General features: G+C 52.1%; 2 long non-coding RNA genes across 2 annotated transcripts in view; one reads left to right on the top strand and one right to left on the bottom strand.

The window, feature by feature from the left end:
* The first annotated feature begins 1,103 nt into the window (after positions 1–1,103).
* Positions 1,104–10,679, top strand: LOC144337848 (uncharacterized). Its single transcript, XR_013411451.1, has 3 exons — positions 1,104–6,172; positions 8,841–8,913; positions 10,557–10,679. It is a non-coding gene; the product is annotated as an uncharacterized LOC144337848 (long non-coding RNA).
* Positions 10,680–11,336: 657 nt separating this feature from the next.
* Positions 11,337–19,440, bottom strand: part of LOC144333521 (uncharacterized) — a 165,594-nt gene continuing 157,490 nt past the window's right edge. Inside the window, exon 4 of the long non-coding RNA XR_013402227.1 lies at positions 11,337–12,637. This is a non-coding gene — a long non-coding RNA (uncharacterized LOC144333521). The remainder of the gene's footprint in view (positions 12,638–19,440) is intronic.

The following is a 19,440-nucleotide window of genomic DNA, read 5'->3' on the forward strand; positions in this document are numbered from 1 at the left end:
AGTTTTTAGCTTTTCAGCCCCTAGGGGATAAAAAGGCACACTAGAAGGAGGGAGGGAAAGGGGCTGAATGAATCAGTCTACAGTTTCTACCACCATTGAGCTACACAGGTTGGGTTGGTATGAGTTGCAATGGGCGAGGTTGGTGGGTTGGACTAGGCTGGGTTAAGAGGTGTTGGATGGGTTGGACTAGGTTACATTGGAAGGTTTGGGCTATATTCAGGTGAGCTGGACTGAGCTGGGTTAGGCAGCATTGGCAGGAGTTGGATCAGGATAGGTGATTTATGTTGAGAGCCTCAGTGAGGCCAGCGCTTGGGCACTGGTGTCAAGCACTTTGAGAGCAGTGGAGTGTGAGTGTTTTACTCACTCAGAGCCAGGAAGGGAGGACTTGGAGGATGACATTATTGATGATAGTAGCATCTCTGTCAGTCCACCCTCATTGGGTTTCCTCTCCACTTCCTGGGGCCAGGCTCATGTCCCCTTCACCGAAACCAGACCTCTCTCCAGGCTTAGGACATTCCCAGTGTTCAGCTCAACCTTTTCTGCCCTCCTTAACATGAAAGCTGGTAGAGCAAGAGGCTTAGGAAATAAGTCACAAGCAGAGAAACTTGCAGGATGTGTTGTCTTGGGGCAAAACCAAACCTGAACTCAGGATATCAGAGCCATATGGTTCCCTCCCTACATTTCTGGTGGGAGGAGTTGTGGATTTTATGGAATTTGGGACCAATTCTGGAGTCCCACAGGTGCTGTGTTCACTGAGCCAAGGAAAATGGGTGCTGGCAAGCACACATGTTTACATGCAGAGTAATGCATATGAGCACAAAGCTTTCCAGTTTGCAATGCATTTTCAGTTTACATACATTCTCTCAGAGTAGCAGTGTAAGGCAGGAGTCACTACGTGACATCCCAAAGAGAGACACTCATGCTCAGAGATGCTCAGTGTCTTGCCCAAAGTCACACAGCAGACCTAGGATTTATTTTTTTGTCATTGTTTACATAAACATTGTCTCCTTAACTAGCATCCAGCCTCTGTGAGGTTTGCAATTTTGCCCATTGTTCATGGTTGTAGCCCCAGCATTCTGAACAGTTATGACACATGGTAGGTGCTCAATTACATTTATTCAATGCACATATATGCTTACTAAATAAATGGGGAAAGAAATCCAAGTATCAGAAACCCAAGTTCAGAAACACACACACACACACACAGCCCTTGTGACAAGGGCCCCTTGTCCCAAGTCCTTGAAGTCTTATCTCATCTCTGTTCCCTGGGTTTGCCTGGACCTGACACACTGATTCAAAGTGAAGGGAAGAGGCCTTCGCACTCAGACCTCTGAGCACGCCTGGCACAATCCTGGTATGGTAGATGCACAATGAACGTTACCTCACTCCATCATCTGCCTTCATTTAGACCCTTTTTAGAGGCAGAGAATAGAGGAGATGCCAGACAATTCCATTTGGAAAATGGGCTCACCCTTTCAAGAGAGGACAGGATAACCAGCCCAGACAGGGGTCTGAGACCATATCTCTCTACTCAGTCAACCAGCCTCCAAGTAGTTACTGCTCAGAACATGGTCTTATTCAGTTTGCACAGACAAGCCTCAGAGGGAGGGGTCATATACCCATTTTGCACATAAGAAAACTGAGGCTTCTAGAGAAGAAGTAACTGAACTGCCCAAGGTCACAGAGCTAGATAGTACAAAGCCTGGATCAGAGTCCACGTCTGTGTGACTCCAAGGTCCATAGGTGTCAATGCCAGACAACTCCCAGGCTCCCCCTGAGGGGGCGCATCTCCCCTTCATCCCTGGGCTCTGTGAAGGGCACAGCCATGTCCCCTCTTCCCTCCATCCTGCCTCTGCTCTCAGTCTGGGTCAGCGCAGGGTTGGGGGAAGGGGGACATTTCTTGCTGGCTCCGACTGATATTGATGGATGGAGTGACTATTGTAAATGCTACCGTGTTGTGTAATCAGTAGGAAAATGTGACTCTGTCCCCAGAGATGCCAATGGCATTTTGGAGAAAATCCTATCCTTGATTTTCTAGGCCTGTTCAGTTGAAATGTCTGGGTGACAGGGACGAGCTAGGAGCTCTGATCCATGGGGCCTGGGCAGGGCTACTTGCTGTTCCAGCCCCTGCCTGGGACAGGAGGGGTTGGAAAAGTCACACTGTGGGCTCAACTCTGTCAACTTACTCTCTCAACCCCATTTCTTCCACTATGAAATGAGGATGGGAAAAGCACCAGGTCATGATGAGGATAGGCGAAAAGGTACAGCAAAGCAGCTAGCACTTAGCATAGAGTCTGGTCCACAACTAATGCAGAATACATATTTGTTGAGTTAGTGAACAAATGAATGAATGAGTGAATGAATAAACAAACAAATAAATGAATGCGCGTGAATGCATGACGAAGCGTGGGCCAGCAGCAAGAGAATAACATTTGGAGTCAGGAGACGCAAGTTGGATCCATGCCTGTCACCTACTAGCTGAGTGACCTTAGGCAAGTCACTTAACCTTGCTGAGCCTCAGTTAATAATAGCAATAATCCCTGCCTCTCAGGTGGTTGTGAGGATTAAATGAAAGTGCTGGGTGGGACTGCTTTGTTAATGGCAGGGCGCTGTGCAAATGTTAGTTCTAATTATTCTCTACAATTATGACTGCTCCGTGGGAGGTGTGTGTGTGAGTGAGGGTAGGGAAGGCTGTGCATGTAGGGAGGTCTGTGACCAGCCTGTGTGTGCATGTGTATTGTGTGCGGGTGTGTTTGGAGAACTGGGGCCATTAGAAAAACCATCAGCCCTCTAAGTTGTTCTTTCTTTTGCTAAACTCAACCTGCCAGGCTGACATCGGAAGCCGGAATTAGTGGGAAGTCTGGGGGGACAGGATTAGCAGCTGAACTTTCTATTCCTGGAGACCCTCTTTTCTCAGGAGGTCAAAGCAATTTCCATATATTATCCTGCTGGCAGCTTGGGAAGGTCAGGGAAACAGCAAACACATGACGCGCATTCCTCAGATGGAGAAACCAAGGCAGGAAGGGCAGCTGCTGTGGCCACCCTGCCCTGCTCCTGTTCAAACCACCATCTGAAGGATTTTTCGGCCACCTGGGCCTGGCCTGCCTGGCTGGCAGCCATTCATTCATTTGAGTGCTTATTGCCGTCCCCTTCATCCCTGTTTCCAGCCCTGGGCTGTGAGTATTCCACCAGGAGGATTAGAGCCAGGACCCCAAGTCCCTGCTGACTAGATACACACAACCATCAGAGGGTCTGACTTTGGCTCAGTATCCACCTTTCAGCCCCCGGCCAGGCTGTGGCCGTAACTCCCCTCTAGGAGACCTTCAGGTTCAGTTCTCCTCCAGAAAGTTGGCCTGACTGTCCTATCTAGCAGTTGTAGACGTCGTTCTCCTCTGAGCCACAGGTGTGAAGGGACCAGGAGGAAGGGGGCTTGGAGGCCCAGCTTGGAGGCCCTATCACATTGCTCCTGCCGATACTGAGGGCCAGCTCAGAAATGTTCGTTGAAACTGACCAGAATAAGAGCAGCCCAGACAGAGGTGGTGTGAATGTGGAGCTGGTGTGAATGTGGAGCTGGTGAACTGAGGAGTCCCAGAGGAAGTTCTCTGAAGGATTAGAGCAGTGACTCTCAAAGTGTCATGCATCACCTGGGAGCTGCCGATTCTCCTACCCCACAATGGAACTACTGTGTTGGAACCCAAGGGGAAGGGGCTTAGCAAGTGTTTTAGCAAGGCTTCTAGTTGATTCTGATGCTCCAGCAGTTTGAGAACCACTGGGCTCAAACTGCACCAACTCCCTGCACCTGCAGCCAGGCACCTGTCTTCCCAGCTAGGTCTCAGGAAGCCCCACCTTCCCCACACTGGTTTTTGTTTGCTCTGAGGACAGCCCTAGGCTCTGGGTCTTGCAGCTGGGGAAGGTTACAGCTTTCATCTCGGGGCCTGTGTGTCCCCACCTGTAAGGAGGAGGGGGCCTCCCAGAACCTGGCCAAGGCCCTGGAGAAAGGTTGCTGAATTGCAGGACTGTGGTCGGCCGGCAACACAGTGCTGGGTTCATGTCCCAGCAGCAGCCCCAACCCTGAGCTCTCGGGTCTCTGGTTAGCCACGGAGGTGTGTAATCCTTGGTTTGCCGCCTACCCACCACCAACTGGGGTAGTCACACCAACTGCCATCCTCCCTGATTAAAGCAGCCACGGCGCTGGTACCCCGCGCGGTACTCAGTGCTCCAGTCACCTGGCCCCGGTTGGTAATTCACCCCTCCCGCAACAGTCCTAAGGGGCGCTGTCCTCCCGGTTTTACAGATGCAGAACTGAAACCCAAAAATCTTCTGTAGTTTGTCTGAGACCTCACAGCCTGTTCGAGACTAGAATTTGAACCCGAATCTGTCCGACTGCAAAGCCCTCTTCCTTAACCTCGGTGAGGGCCAGACCCCAGCCTGGAAGCCGGGTACGCGTGAGGAGGGAAGCAGATCCAGTCCGGGTGCTGGCTCCGCTACTCGCCAGCGAGTGGCCTTGGGCCTGCTTCGGTTGCCCCATCTGTATAGTGGGAATAATAATTCTTGCTCTGCCGGCCTTACAGGACTCCTGTAAAAAATCAAGGACAGGGGTGGAAGCGAGTGGAAAACTACGGTGGTGTTCAAACGCTGTGACCGGGTGTCCCGCGTGCTTTACAGCATTCAAAGCGTACGGTATACAAAATGCATCCTCGTGTCGTCTCAGGTCACCCTGTCCGCAGCTAATCGACCCTCGCCTGCGCAATCACTAAGGGAGAGGAGGCAGATGCCGCGTCCAAGTCCAGCAGGACCTCGGAATACGGGTCAGACCAGCAGCCGCGTGCGCCTCCAGCCACGAACGCAAGAGGGCGCCATGTGCCCGCAGCGAGCCCGGGCTGCCCAACCCGCAGAGCGCAACCTCTCGCGCTCCGCTCCGCCCGCAGCGTCCAGGCTTCGCTGAGGGCCCCGAGGTGCCTGGGGTTCCAGGGGCGTCCGGCTGGGATGGCGGAGAGTTGTGCAGTCTGAACTTGAAATCTGAAGTCGGAAAAACCAGCTGCCTCTTACTGCTGTGTGACCTCTTGTGAAACGTTTGGCCTCTCTGAGCTTCATTTATAATTATAGGAATAGAATTCCCTTATCTGCTCCAATTCCTTTATCTTTAGCCGCCGCAGGCGCCTAAGCCCATGAAAAGAGATCGCTAAGTCTGGCTCTCAGTGCAAACATTCACACGTTAGGATTCGTGTAAAGAAAGCCCTTTCTCCTCCCCTCCCCGCCCCCACCCCCGTGTACTCAGCATCTGAAGCCCCTCCAACAAGGCATGCATCGCCTCTGCATTCCCATTTTTCGGGCGCTCAGATTAAGGCTCAGGCTGCCCTTTCGGGGATCGTGTGGCTCATCCGGACAGAGACGGGCTGGCCTCCCGGCACCAGCACCAGACTCCGACCCTTCCAGGTCCCGCGGCCTCCACTCCAGCCTGCATGGCCTGGGAGAGCGGGCCTCAGCGGCGGGGTGCTGGAGAGTGGTTTCCGATCTTCCGCAGACACCGGGTTGCTCCAGAGGCCGAAACAGTCGGAGAAGCCTAGGGGCCAGAATCCTCAGCCCGACCCCGCCCGGGACCCTCTGAAGGGCAGCGGATGTTCGGGCCCCCAGTTCTTGGCTCACCCTCTGGCCCGACTGTGACCCGCCATCCTGAGATTCGCGGGCCGCAGCGCTAGCCCGCGTGTGTGGTCGGGGCTCCGTGGCTCTGGGCGCGGACGGCGCACCCGGATTCCCGGGTCCCGTGGGTCCTCCTGCGAGCCCTCCCCTAGCGGTCGGCTCGGGTTGAGCCAACAGAGCCCCTCCACTGCGGTGGGATTGCCGGGGTCAGGCCGGGGGAGGGGCGGCCCCGCGGCCTAGCCCGCGCCCTCTGCCGCGGCTGTTTGCACACATGTAATTAGCGCTAATTATCCCGGGCTTTCAGTTCGCCTACTCCGGGTCTGACAGCCGCGCGCCGAGGGTGAGAGCCGCCCGGGAGCAGCTGCCCCTCGGCGTGAGCCCACTCCGCCCGGGCCGAGGACACTGCGGCTCCATCCGAGTCCCCGGGACCTTGCGTCGTGTATCTCTGTGTGCCCGAGTGCCTACACTAGTGCTGGCTCGCGAGCGTCTTTGTGTGTCCGCCGCTGTGTGTTTGAAGATGCCGCCGGGGAAGGTTCGCGGGACCCCGGCGCAGACGGGGAGAGGAGGGGTCTCGGGATGGCGGTGGGGGGATGAAATGGTTCTCAGCTGCTAAGGAAGGAAGCTCTAGCGCCCCACTCCCTCCAGTCCGCCGCGAGTTCTGCGTAAACAGGACCCCCCGGGGCCGAGAATCCCGGGATTGCTGCTGTAACCGCCCAGCCTAGGCGTTGTCTGCCGAGACCAGTTTCCCCGGCCCCTGAGCCGTTTTGTCCCTTCTTGAAGGCCCCTGGCGCTGCCACCGCCTGCTTGAACGGGCCACCAGCGCTCTTTCCTTCTACAGGTGGCAGGGCCAGGCTCCGAGAGGTTAGGGCGCTGGCCCCGGGTGGCGCAGCAGGCGAGGGGTGCCACTGCCAGAGCGGGATTCAGGCTCACTAGAGCTCAGAGGGTCGGCTGCGGCCAGGGAGATCGCCTCCGACTCCCGGGTCCTCTTCTCTCTCTGATCTCAGAACCGCAGCCCTTGCCGACCCGGGTCCTGCGTACTCAGTCCGTTCCCGCTGCGTCCCTCCATCCCTCTCCCAAGGGCCAGTTCAGCCTCCTTTGGTCGGAAAGGAACCAGAGAGCCAGAGGAAAGCAAACTCAGCCCCAGGAGCCTTAGGCAGAGGTGGGGGGGGGGGTCAGCCTAGGTCCCCGGAGCCAGGTTTCTCAGCACACCCTCCGCCCCTCGCCCCTAGAGCGGCCCCTGGGCCTTCCCCTCCCTGGGCACGGCATCCCTTGTTCAGCCTCCTGGGCACAGCCTCTCCCGGCCTCTCTCTTCCTCTCTGACCTGCTTCCCCGTTTCCCCGGTGTTTCGCTGTGCCTTTGCCTCTGTCTCTGCCTCTCATTGTCTCTGCCTGTCTCTCATCGGATCTCTGCCCGTGAAGCTACCCCCATTCCCCGCCCCCGCAAAGGAACACACACGGGCAGAATCCGCCTTTGCAATAAAAAACGACAACTGGGAAACAGTGAATTAAAAAGCATTAACTTAAAAACAATCCATGTGTCTGCAAATGCGTTCCAAATGACAGCCCTTTGGGAGTGGGGGGCGTGTCGGCCACATGTTCTGGAGCCTCAGACACAAAATGTAGGGGGCTCAGTAACTCGCGGTGGATCCCTCCTGCTAGCCACCTGGGACGGTGGGATCTGGAGGGCAGGGAGTCTCCCCTTCACCTTCATGGACCCCTACTGGGTCCATGCGTTCTGGCATCGCTGGTCCTGCCTACTCCCGCCTCCCCCCAACAAACTTTCCTAACGCTGATCTCAACTCTCCCTTTGCACCAGCCCTCCCTGTCCCCACCCCACTCACATCGATTCATCTCCCCCCACCCCAAGTCTTCCACCCAACACTCCTTGCTGCACCAGAGGCCTGCCCTGTCCCACCCTCATTCTGCCCTCCTGCCCCTAGACCACCCAGCAGTCCTGGCTCAGAGAAGTGGTTAGAACCAAAGCTTTCCTTGGCCTGAAGAGACTCCCCAGGGAGCTGAAGGCAGAAAGGGTGCTGCCAGCCCCACGACGACGTGCAGCTGCTGTGTCCTGCCCATGCTAATCAAAGATGGTGTCTCCAAAGGCTGGCCTCTCCCAAGGTTGCAGAAGGAGGCTGCTATTGTTTGAAGCCCCTCACCAAGACAGGACCTCCCTTCAAAGTTTCATCATGCTGCCCTCGCCCCCTCCCCCCGACTTATTCCTAACAGCCTTCCTTAGCCTTTTTCTCTGGAAACTGGAAGAATTGGAGTATGTCCACTAGGCTTAATTAGAGACGATGCGACTGGCTGAGGGCCCAGATTTCTACTTCACCTTCAGTGTCTTCTCAACTGGGAGAGAGATCTTGAACCCATAAACCAGAGGGAGAAGGAGTTCTGAATTCTTAGCCTTGCTCTGCTAATCATAACTTATGATGATAACAATAATAGTAATATAGTAGCTAACATTTATTGAGCACTTACTGTGTGCTCTGTATACGTTTACTCACAGAAATCACTAATGGCTATATGATTTCAAGCAGTAGCTCATCCTACCTGGATCTCAGTTTCCCTATCTGTAGCAGGAAAGGTGGAACCAGAGGCCCTCCCTATTTAGACAGTGTGTCTGAAACATCTGTAATGGAAACAAAATCTCCTGGACAAGTTGTATTTGTCACTGTTCCTATCTGTTTTAAATGACATAAAGACATCTACCAGGCAAGTTCGGCTTCAGGTTATTCTGTTCTTGAAACAACAAAACAAGAATGCCATTGCTTTTTTAAAAAATCATGGCTGGGCACAGTAGATCAGGCCTGTAATTCCAGCACTTTGGGAGGCCAAGGCTGGAGAATTGCTTGAGCCCAGGAGTTCGAGACCAGCCTGGGCAACATGCCAAAATCCCATCTCTACCAAAAAAGATACAAAAATTAACCAGGTGTGGTGGTGTGTGCCTGTAGTCCCAGCTATTTGAGGCTGAAATGGGAGGATTACTTGAGCCCAGGAAGTAGAGGTTGCACTAAGCCAAGATTACACCACTGTACTCCAGCCTGGGCAACAGAGCAAGACCCTGTCTCAAAAAAGTTAAAATTAGAAAAAATGTTTAAATCATAACAGTTCTCACCAAATCAAATTATTCTTCATCTTAATAGGGATGAGCCATTTAATTTTATTTTTAATAATAAAAATGTTCTGTTTTCATTACACAAGGGAGCCTTTCAAAATTCACATGGCTACTACCATGTCTCACTTGATGACTTACCAGATTCTGGAGGAACCCGATGTGAGTATTTATACAAAGCCCCCTGGTGATTCTGATTTGAGAATTCTGATTCTCATGTAATTTCTGAATCTAGAATCAGATATCTGATACCTATCATTCTTATGTGATCTCATCTCTGATTCTGAGATTCTAATTGAGAATCACTGATGCTACTTTCTGAGAATTTTTGCTTCTGTAGATTTAAGCAATTTCTCTGTGTGTGTACCCTTACACATATGTTCCCAGAAGCTGTGAAGGTGCATATGCTACACACATGTGTCTCTGGGGGTGGGTGCCTATGCTTCTGGGCAAATGTGTGTGACCGTGCCTTTGTGTCACGTTTGTGTAAATGAGGAGATATGTGTGCTTGTGTGTGGATGTGTCCTGTGCCTGCATTGATGGGCTTGCCATTTTCTGAAGCCTCCAACAGGGAAGGAGTTTCTCTGGAGGAGGAGCCCATCAGGCCCCTGAAATGCCAGTTGAGCAATCTCTGGGCTCCAGAACTGACAGAGCTTCTCTCCTGATTGGAGAAGAGGGACAACAGATTTTGAGCATAAACACAGATCTCTGTGCTGAGCATTCTAATTCTGCAAGTCAAGTAGAGAGCCCGTGCAGCCGCCTGCTAATTAGCTACCCTGGGGAAAAAATTGCCTGTGTTGGAGTGGATAATGTGTTTGCCTGTTTCCGTGGGATCCTTGACCAACTGAATGCCCCCACCTCCCTCTACCCTCTCCCGTGGGCCTGTCTTCCTGCACCCCCAGCTCGGAAAGATGGTGCAGCCTGTGCATGCCTCAGCTCCAGTATGTCAGCTTTTTCAAACAGGCCAATTGCTAAGCAAATGTCATTTGAGCTGGAGCTTGGAAGGCTCTCAATGAGATAAATGATCCATTTGAATAGATGAAGATGGGTCCCACACTGGATGAAGATGAGCTAATAAAGTTCCCGTAATATTAAGCACAGGCTCCACGTCCCCTCCCCAGGCAAACTGCACCCTCAACAGCAGGGGCTCTGCCACAGCACAGGACAAATCCTCAGGTACCTGCAGCTGAGGATCTCAGGCTTGACAGATCCCCAGTCCTAGTGAACCTCTGAGTCCCTCTGCCTGGGTCCCTTTGGCAGTGCTATGGGCTGGTGGGTGCAGGAGGCTTACCATACTGGGCTGAGGGGTAGCTGCCTACTGTGGCTCAAGTCATGCCCTTCCCATGCTTGTATACACACGTGTACACATGCTACACTCACCTGTAGTCTGAGCCCTTGATTTGAACCTCTGGTACACTCTCACGTGTAGAAAGGTCCGTACACAGAGGTGTACAAATATCTATAAACCTCCATACCTCCATAAGTAGACAATAACACCTATACAATGTACAGGTTCACCAGCTGATAGAGATATGAACTATACAGATATCAGATATAGATACTGTTATGGACTGAATGTGTTCCCCTAAAATTCGCATGTCAAAGCCCTAACCCCCAGTGTGATGGTATTTGGGGTTGGGCCCTTGGGAGGTAATTAGATTTATATCAAGTCTTGAGGGTGGGACCCTATGATGGGATCCATGTTTTTATAAGATTTCTCTCTCACGCTCGCTCGCTCGCGTTCTCTCTCTCTCTCTCTCTCTCTCTCTCTCTCTCTCTCTGCCTCCTCCCACTTGAGGATACAGGGAAAAAGTGGCCATGTACAAGCCAGGAAGAGTCCTCACCAGAAACCAAATCTGCTGACACCTTGATCTTGGACTTCTCAGCCTCCAAAACTATGAGAAATAAATGTCTGTGGTTTAAGCCACCCAGTCTGTAGTATTTTGTCATAGCAGCCTGAGCAGACTAAAACAGATATGCACTAGGAATGATGCTTGCGCACATTTGCACATATTCACTCACCCATCAATAAATATTATTGCTACACTCCTAGAGACATACCGGAATGTGTGCGTACTGCTCCCATTACTGCTGACTCTTATGTATGCAACTCTTACCGCGGTGAGCATTTCACAGGCTTCCTCTCACTTTATTCTCAGGATATCCCCAAGAGGGAGACATTTATTACCTCTATTTTATAAAACAGGAGGCTAAAATGAAAGGTGCTCAGGGTTGGTTGCACAGCTGCGAAGTGGTAGAGCTGGAATTTGAACTCAGGTCTGCCGACTGCAACGTGCATGCTCTGTCGGGATCATAAATAATCCAGCATTCAGAGCTGGGGGACAGGAACCTCAGTAGGGTCTAAGAGAACAATCCTGGCACTCTTGTGAGGCCGAAGCCTGCATTCCCTAGGGCACAGGACTTGTTCAGCCTAGCACCTTATGACTCACTTACTATAATTGGGTACAGCTGTCTCCCAGAGTGTGGCAAGGTCTTCCCAAGTGCAGATTCACAGGCATCTCTGAAACCATTAAAGAACTGGCTTTCAACTTTTGTTCAAAATAATGACCATGAGAAGAGTAATAATATAAACTGATTTTAATATATGCCCAGCTTAAATGACAAGCTCTGCTCCAGTATTGATATTTTCTGCCAATACAAAATTATTTTATTCTTAGTACAAAGTTTCTTATCAGATGCATGCTGCTATGTGTTTTTAATTAATAATGAGATCATTTAATGGCCCATTTGCCCCTGATTTCTAACTGTAGCACCGACTCCCACAGCCAGGTCCTCTCGTTGACAGTTATCAGGTGCCAGGGTGTGTTCCGGTTTCTCAGGCCCTGAACTCCCTATGTCCAGCTCCTCTGAAACCTGCCAACCCCATCCAGAGCTGCCCTGGGAATATTTTGGACTCTCCATCAACCCTGGGCTGTAGAAGGGCCTGGGGCAACCCTATGGGCACGTCACACTCCTCCATCCCTGGACTAGCACCCTGGCTGGCTCCCCAGAAGAAAAATGAAGGTCCTCCTGACAGGCAAGCATAAATATTTTCTTTTCCAGCCTCGTTCAGATGGGGATCTTTGCTGTTAATAAAGTGGCAGCTGGCTATCTGGGAGTGTCTGAACGTGGCCTTCTCTGGCAAACAGCGCATCATCCATCTCTGTCCTCACCCTGTCAGATGACAAGACTTTGCTGGCCTGCTCCTTGTTGGAATGTGCCTTGGCTGGCAGAAAGCAGGCAGGAAGCATTTGCAAAACACCAGTTTCATCTTCTCTCTGTGGAGGGGCCGGGAGGAGCGAGCTGAGTTTGCTGCTCTTGGCAAGCCCATCTATCAGGAGTGTGGCCATCGGGTGCCGGGCAAGGCTATTTATTTAAGCCTCACATCAGGCAGTGAGACTTAATTTATGGGGACAGGAGGGAGGGTGTTGGAGCAGGCTGGGTCTTCCCACTTTGAAAGGTGCTCAGACCAGAAAGGGCAACAGCACGTAATGGGAAATCGTGCTGTGCTTTGTAGCATGTGGCCTGGAAATGGAGTTGCAAGGCCCGGAAAGGTTTTGAAATAACATTGCAGGTTGGAGCCCTCCCTGCCCCCACCTGGAAATAGGTGTTAGGATGGAAAACAGGGCACCTCGCTTCACCCCTCATCACCAGCCAGGGCTGTTGAAATGAAAACAAAAAATTCTTCCTTAAAAGAAAACGTATTTTCCAAAGTTCTGTGAATTTTCTCTTGACTTCCAACTTCACAAAAGGCTGAGTGAAGTCTTGGAGCTATGGAGCTTGCTTGGGGGACCAAGGAGGAAGCACTGTGGGGGTAGATATCACCAGCCTCCAGGCTGGTGCTGTTCAGGTTTGTTCATCCACACAACTGGTGAGCAGTAGGCCTCTGGATGGTGAAAAGATACAAAGATTTAGGGTCGCCTAGGCCTGGGCTCAATTCCCCCACTGTATTAGGTTCCCAAGGTTACCTGGGGAAAATTATTCGACCTTTCTGTGTTTTAGTTTCCCCATATGTAGAATGGGGACAGTAATACAGATGTCTGTGGATTGGTATAGGATACTATTGAAGCCCGCCCATGACAGTGCCCATTATAGCACTTCCTCACAATCAGTGCTTGGCAACATGTTGAATTTTGTTGAAGGAGCTCACAGAGGTTTCCCATTGCCTGCAGAATGGGGCAGAGCTCTCACTTTTACAGTCAATACTTTCTGGGATCTGATCCCAACCAATCCTCTCACCTGGCGTCCCAGGATTCTCCTACTAAAATTGGTGTGCAGGGCCTGAGCACGCCCTGTCCATTCACTCTACACCACGGCACCCCCAGCTGCTTGCCCATGCCGTCTGCACACAGCACACCCTCGCATAGCCTCCCCTCCTCATTGCACCTTCCGTCCGGGGGCCCTGCCATCAGGGGTGGCGAGAACTACCACTTACGAGTGCGTGTTGTGGGTCAGACACTGCACGTGTGTTATTTTAGATCTGTATTTTACAGGATCAGGAGAAATAGAGTCAAGAGAAAGGAAAGGGAGCACAGTAAGGAATTTCCAGTAGTCAAACAATACGGTCAAATTTACCATAGAGGAAAGACCGCTGTGAGCCAAAGAAGAGATTGTGGAGTAGGGGAGGAGGCCAAGTGTCAGGGAGGAGACTGGGAGTCAGGGAGGAGGCCGGGGGTCAGGGAGGAGGCCAAGTGTCAGGGAGGAGGCTGGGGGTCAGGGAGGAGGCCAAGTGTCAGGGAGGAGGCTGGGGGTCAGGGAGGAGGCCAAGTGTCAGGGAGGAGGCTGGGGGTCAGGGAGGAGGCCGGGGGTCAGGGAGGAGGCCAAGTGTCAGGGAGGAGGCTGGGGGTCAGGGAGGAGGCTGGGGGTCAGGGAGGAGGTTGAGGGTCAGGGAGAGGCTGGGGGTCAGGGAGGAGGCTGGGGGTCAGGGAGGAGGTTAAGAGTCAGGGAGGAGGCTGGGGGTCAGGGAGGAGGCTGGGGGTCAGGGAGGAGGTTGAGGGTCAGGGAGGAGGCTGGGGGTAGGGGAGGAGGCCAAGTGTCAGGGAGGAGGCCGGGGGTCAGGGAGGAGGCTGGGGGTCAGGGAGGAGGCCAAGTGTCAGGGAGGAGGCCGGGGGTCAGGGAGGAGGCCGGGGGTCAGGGAGGAGGCTGGGGGTCAGGGAGGAGGCCAAGTGTCAGGGAGGAGGCCGGGGGTCAGGGAGGAGGCTGGGGGTCAGGGAGGAGGTTGAGGGTCAGGGAGGAGGCTGGGGGTCAGGGAGGAGGCCGGGGGTCAGGGAGGAGGCCAAGTGTCAGGGAGGAGGCTGGGGGTCAGGGAGGAGGCTGGGAGTCAGGGAGGAGGCTGGGGGTCAGGGAGGAGGCTGGGGGTCAGGGAGGAGGCTGAGAATCAGGTTCTTACCTTATTAAATTAAAATTTTAAAAAAATTAGCCAGGCATGGTGGCATGCATCTGTAGTCCCAGCCACTCAGGAGGCTGAAGCAGGAGAATTGCTTGAACCCAGGAGGCGGAGGTTGCAGTGAGCCGAGATTACGCCACTGCACTCTAGCCTGGGCAACTGAGTGAGACCGTCTCAAAAAACAAAAAAATCTGACCCTGCAGGCCCTGAGATTCTCCAGGTTAAAGTCACAAACACCCACCCTTTCTGAGACTAAAGTTTGGGAGATGCTAAGATGGTAGCAGTGGTGCCCACCTCAGGATGCAGAGGGCCTGACCTCAGGATGCAGAGGGCCTTACCTCTCCCCACCCAGGATCCCAGCAAGGAAAGACAGCGAGTGTGGCTTTCGGATGGAGAGGAGAGGCTGGGTTTGAGAGTTTGCTTCATTTGTTCATTCAGTGCGTATGTAATGTGCAACCACTGTGTGTCAGGCTGGATTCCAGCTGCTGGAATACAGTAGTGAACAAAGCAATACGAAATCTCTGCCCTCCTGGAGTTTACATCCTAGTGGGAGAAACAGATCATAAACTAATCAGAAAAAGATACAGTGTTAGATAAGGATAAGTGCTATAAAGAAACATCAAAGCAAGGGAATGGGATATCAAAGGATAGGGTCAGTGACAAAATTATGGATACAGTAGCCACAGAGGGCCTCGCTAACAGGGTAACTTCTGAAAGAAGACTAGAAAGAAGCAAGAGTGAGCCCCGCAGACGTCTAGGGGAAGCATCCCAGGCAAAGGGAATTAGGAGCACCAAGGCTCCAAGGCAGGAGCGTGTCCAGAATGTGCCAGGAGAGGGTAGGGCCTGTGGGGTTGGAGGGGGCGCAAAGGGAGAGGATTAGGAGAACTCAGAGGGGTATGAAAGGAGCTGGGTCAAAATGGGCCTTGTCTGTCTCAGGCTCCTGGAGGTCAGGACTCTGGTGCTGGGACCTTGGGCAGGCCCTTCTCCAGCTGATTTCTCCCAGTGGAGGATACGTGTGGTATAGATGTGATTGTGAAAGCTTTGAGGATTATGCCATGTGCAGAACACAACTCAGAACCCGTGGCCAGGTGCGGCGGCTCACTCCTGTAATTCCAGCACTTTGGGAGGCCAAGATGGGTGGATCACCTGAGTTCAAGACCTGCCTGGCCAAAATGGTGAAACCTCATCTCTACTAAAAATACAAAAATTAGTGGGGTGCGGTGGCGCATGCCTGTAATCCCAGCTATTTAAGAGGCTGAGGCAAGAGAATCACTTGAACCCAGGAGGCGGAGGTTGCAGTGAGCTGAGATGGTACCACTGCACTCCAGCCTGGTGACAGAGCGAGACTCCGTCTCAAAAAAAAAAAAAAAAAAAAAAATTTGCCAGGCATGGTGGCATGCATCTGTAGTCCCAGCCACTCAGGAGGCTGAAGCAGGAGAATTGCTTGAACCCCAGGAGGCAGAGGTTGCAGTGAGCCGAGATTATGCCACTGCACTCTAGCCTGGGCAACAGAGTGAGACTGCCTCAAAAAACAAAAAAATCCGACCCTGCAGGCCCTGAGATTCTCCAGGTTAAAGTCACAAACACCCACCCTTTCTGAGACTAAAGTTTGGGAGATGCTAAGATGGTAGCAGTGGTGCCGACCTCAGGATGCAGAGGGCCTTACCTCTCCCCACCCACCTGCTGCTCCTGCCCCCTGGGAAGCAAGAGAGGGGCTGACTTCAGGCCACACTGGCCTCTAGGCCTTGTGTCCACAAATACTGTGTCACACAGCTTGGGATCTTTTCCTTCACAATGAATTCATCTTCATCCATCATTCCTTTACTTATTCTCCCCAGTATTCATTTATTCATGTACATATTCATTTCCTCCCTCATCCTATTTGTTTACTCCTTTCTTCACTCATACACATATTCATTTTCCTCCCTCCTCACATTTATCACAAGAGTAACTAAATACATAACAGATTGTGCAACTCCTGGTGTCTGCCTGACTTCTCAGCTACAATGTGAAGGATGAGGGCAGGAAGCATGTCTTCTTCACAGCTGTGATACCAGCATCTGGCCCCATGCAGAGCCCATAGCATGTGCTCTATAAATGGATTTCTGCAGCCATCCATTCACTGCACATGCATTCATTCTTTAGACATTCCTCAAACCTCCGTGGGTACCAAAACCTGGGCCAGACATATTTCAGGAGAAGAGGGAGAAGGAAGAAAATGTAGGATAAATTATCCCAGCCCCTGTCATCCACCATTCCCTTCATCCATCCAATAAACATTTACTGATGACACTTAGTACCGAATCCTGAGCCGGCGACTGCTTATGCAACTGCTTGCATAAGGATGATCAAGGGAAGGCTGAGGCTGAGCCGCAGCTGGGCCTCAGAGAATGGGCAAAATGTCAGGAACAGGGAGGAGGAAATGTAGCTAGGGGAGAGGGAATGGCAGGAACAGAGGTTTCCATGAACCTCACCCTGCCTGGTGGTTAGGGGACAACTGCTATCAAGATAGCTTGGGGCAAGTCATGGAGGCATTTAATTACTAGGCATGAGAGTTTGCGGGGCTCCAGGGGAACTTGATCTGGGCCTGTCATTTCCAGGTGTGAGAAGGCAGGTGAGGCAGGCAGCACTGAAGGTTTCAGGTTGGTTGCTGCTGGGCAGAGTATGATTTCCTGTTTGCCTAAAGAGGAGGAAAAGGCCTTCGAAAGATAGTGAAGATTCCCCAACAGGCCACACAAGCCCAAAATGGCTCGGACAAAGCTTTGTGATGACTTTAACGCAAATGAACTAAAAGTACATGGATTAAATTTTCCTCCCCAAACTACGTGAGCTGTGGAAACAGAAAGGTGCGTGTTTAAGTGTAGGCCCCTGGAGCTCTCGTTGAGCCTGTCTTAGCGCATTGACACACCGTGGACGCGGTTAACTCTACAGGTGCCACAGTTCCACCCAACAGCTTTGGACCTAATCAAGGATAAAGGGGTCTCAGCCCTCTAATGCTGCAGCTCCCCTCCCCAAATCTTCTGTGCCCTGGCAGGCCCTGGCAGAGATCCTGGGCCCACTCTTGGCCTCTTTGACCAGGCAAAATTTGCTCCTGGGCCTAGGTCTTCAAAAAACACCAGCTCCTTCTGGCTAGCCGGGAAGGAGAGTAAACACCAAATAATAACAAAACAATAGGTATAATTTTAATATTTATTCCTTCACATGTAAACACATTCAGTTAACAAAACACTAAATCAGTATCTCCTTTGACCCTCATCAGAAGCTGAGGGGATAGTTGGCTGGGGCGGGTGGTGGATTATTATCCCCATTTTACAGATGAGGAAACTCAAGTCCAGAGAGGTTAAGTGACTTTTGTAAATGTCACACCTCTGCTACAGTGCTCTAATGAGCCCACTGCACCAAACTTCCAAATTGGTAAGATCATGGCGTCCTTTTTCAGTGAAGAGTGTGCCCCAAATGTAAACAGACTTTATCTTCCTTCATCTCCCATGATTCCCAGTAACTACATGGTGTTGATGGTCTGCCATCATTTTAACGAAATGGGGGCCTGAGGCTGGGACAGCAGGCAGGCCGGCCCCAGGTCAACCAGAATCAGTGTCAGGTAAGTGGTTCCTGTGGTTCTGCGGTTGAGATGGGCCCTAAGAAGCTGTGGTCTTTCCTCCCATCTCATGGTAACCTAGGGGTTAGAGGTAAGGCTACAGTCTGCAACCGAGGTCTGGACTCAGCCCAGGCAATAACCAGAGACCAGGTCTCCTGGCCCCAGCCCAGTGTTATTTCCACTCTACCTGCCCTGACACTGACCTAGGGCAAGGCCCTCCCAGTTTTTTCAGCCTCCCTATCTGTAGCGAGAGGGTGTGGGAGAGAAAGCCTCTAGGGCCCCTTCCAGGGTCCAGGCTGTAGCTGTGAACAATTCTGAGCTCAGGATGTGAAGGCGAAGCATGACAGCAGGAAGTTCCAGGCTCCAGGGGGTGGGGCAGGCCCCGCTAGGAGAGGCAGAGGGCACAGAAGCCACCCCTGACCGACTTCACAAGATAAGGCCCACCCTCACCTCCCCACTTCCTCCTCTCCAGCTCCAGGGTCTCCTTTGCTTCCACATCTTGTTGACTTTTGAATTTACAAGGTGTGCCAGTTGCCAAGGTCCCCAGTTGATTACACCCCCGGACCTGCCTTAGAAAAGCATCCTCCTCCCCAAGCCCCCACCAGCAACTGAGAGGTGGGGCTGGGAACACAAGATGGGATCTCTCAAGTGCTGGAAAGAAATTAAAGAGGAAACTTATCGAAAAGAGGACAGAAGAGAGAAAGCAAAGGTAAGTTCCATTCTGGAAAGGAAAGGGGGAGGAGCCACATGCAATTTTATAGCCATGTTCTGAAACTCATGACTCTTGACCAGGTCCGACTCTGACCGTGGGGGAACGCTCAGGTGGGGTGAGGAGCTTTATGGTGTTTGCTTGGTTTATTGGCTTTGTGGAAGAGGATATGAGGGCCCAGGCAGTTCTCTGGAGATAGGACCCCTCAAGGAAAGGCCAAGATTTATGGTTTCCGGAAACCCTCAAGGTTACTGGCCTAGGCCTAGGCTTTCCTTGGTTCCAGGGATTTAAGGGAGGGAGGGCCTGGAGGTAAAGGAAATTCCAAATCATGGTGAGAATCATTCCCCAAAAGACTTTATCTTCCTTGTCTCCCATGATTCCCAGTAACTACATGGTGTTGATGGTCTGCCATCATTTTAACGAAATGGGGGCCTGTGGCTGGGAGAGCAGGTAGGCTGGCCCCAGGTCAACCAGAATCAGTGTCAGGGGAGCAACTCAAACCTGTTTCTCCTGGTTCCCACTCCAGGGTGCTTTCTCTCTGGGCTGTTTATACTGGAGTGGCCTTTGGCGCCCAATCAGAAAATACCTGAGTCACACTGGCTAAAAGAAAAGACGTATTGCTAAGGGCTCTGGCCTGGAGTCACCTCTGTGTCACCACATGCAGGCTTGGGACAATAGCCATCCATCACTGCTCAGCAAGGTGGCGTAGGTGTTCCCTCGCACAAGCATGTGACTACACCAAGGGTGCTTGACCTTCCGGGAAATGCTCCTGTGGACACTATCCGTGGCCAAGTGGTTCTGGAAACAAATGTTTCATTGACAACCCTACTTCACAGGCATAAGAGGCTGGTTCCTGACACGGCCTTCCAGTCTTCTATGGACCCTGTTAGCAGGATAAATTTTATTTCTGAGCTTAATTAGGGGACATGCCATAAATATTCATGCAGCAAAATGAGCCCAGGCTCACAAGTGCAGCTGCTTCCCGCTTGGGGGAAA

The sequence above is a fragment of the Macaca mulatta genome, chromosome 1 (genome assembly GCF_049350105.2).
Source record: "Macaca mulatta isolate MMU2019108-1 chromosome 1, T2T-MMU8v2.0, whole genome shotgun sequence".
In the NCBI taxonomy this organism is placed as follows: Eukaryota; Metazoa; Chordata; class Mammalia; order Primates; family Cercopithecidae; genus Macaca; species Macaca mulatta.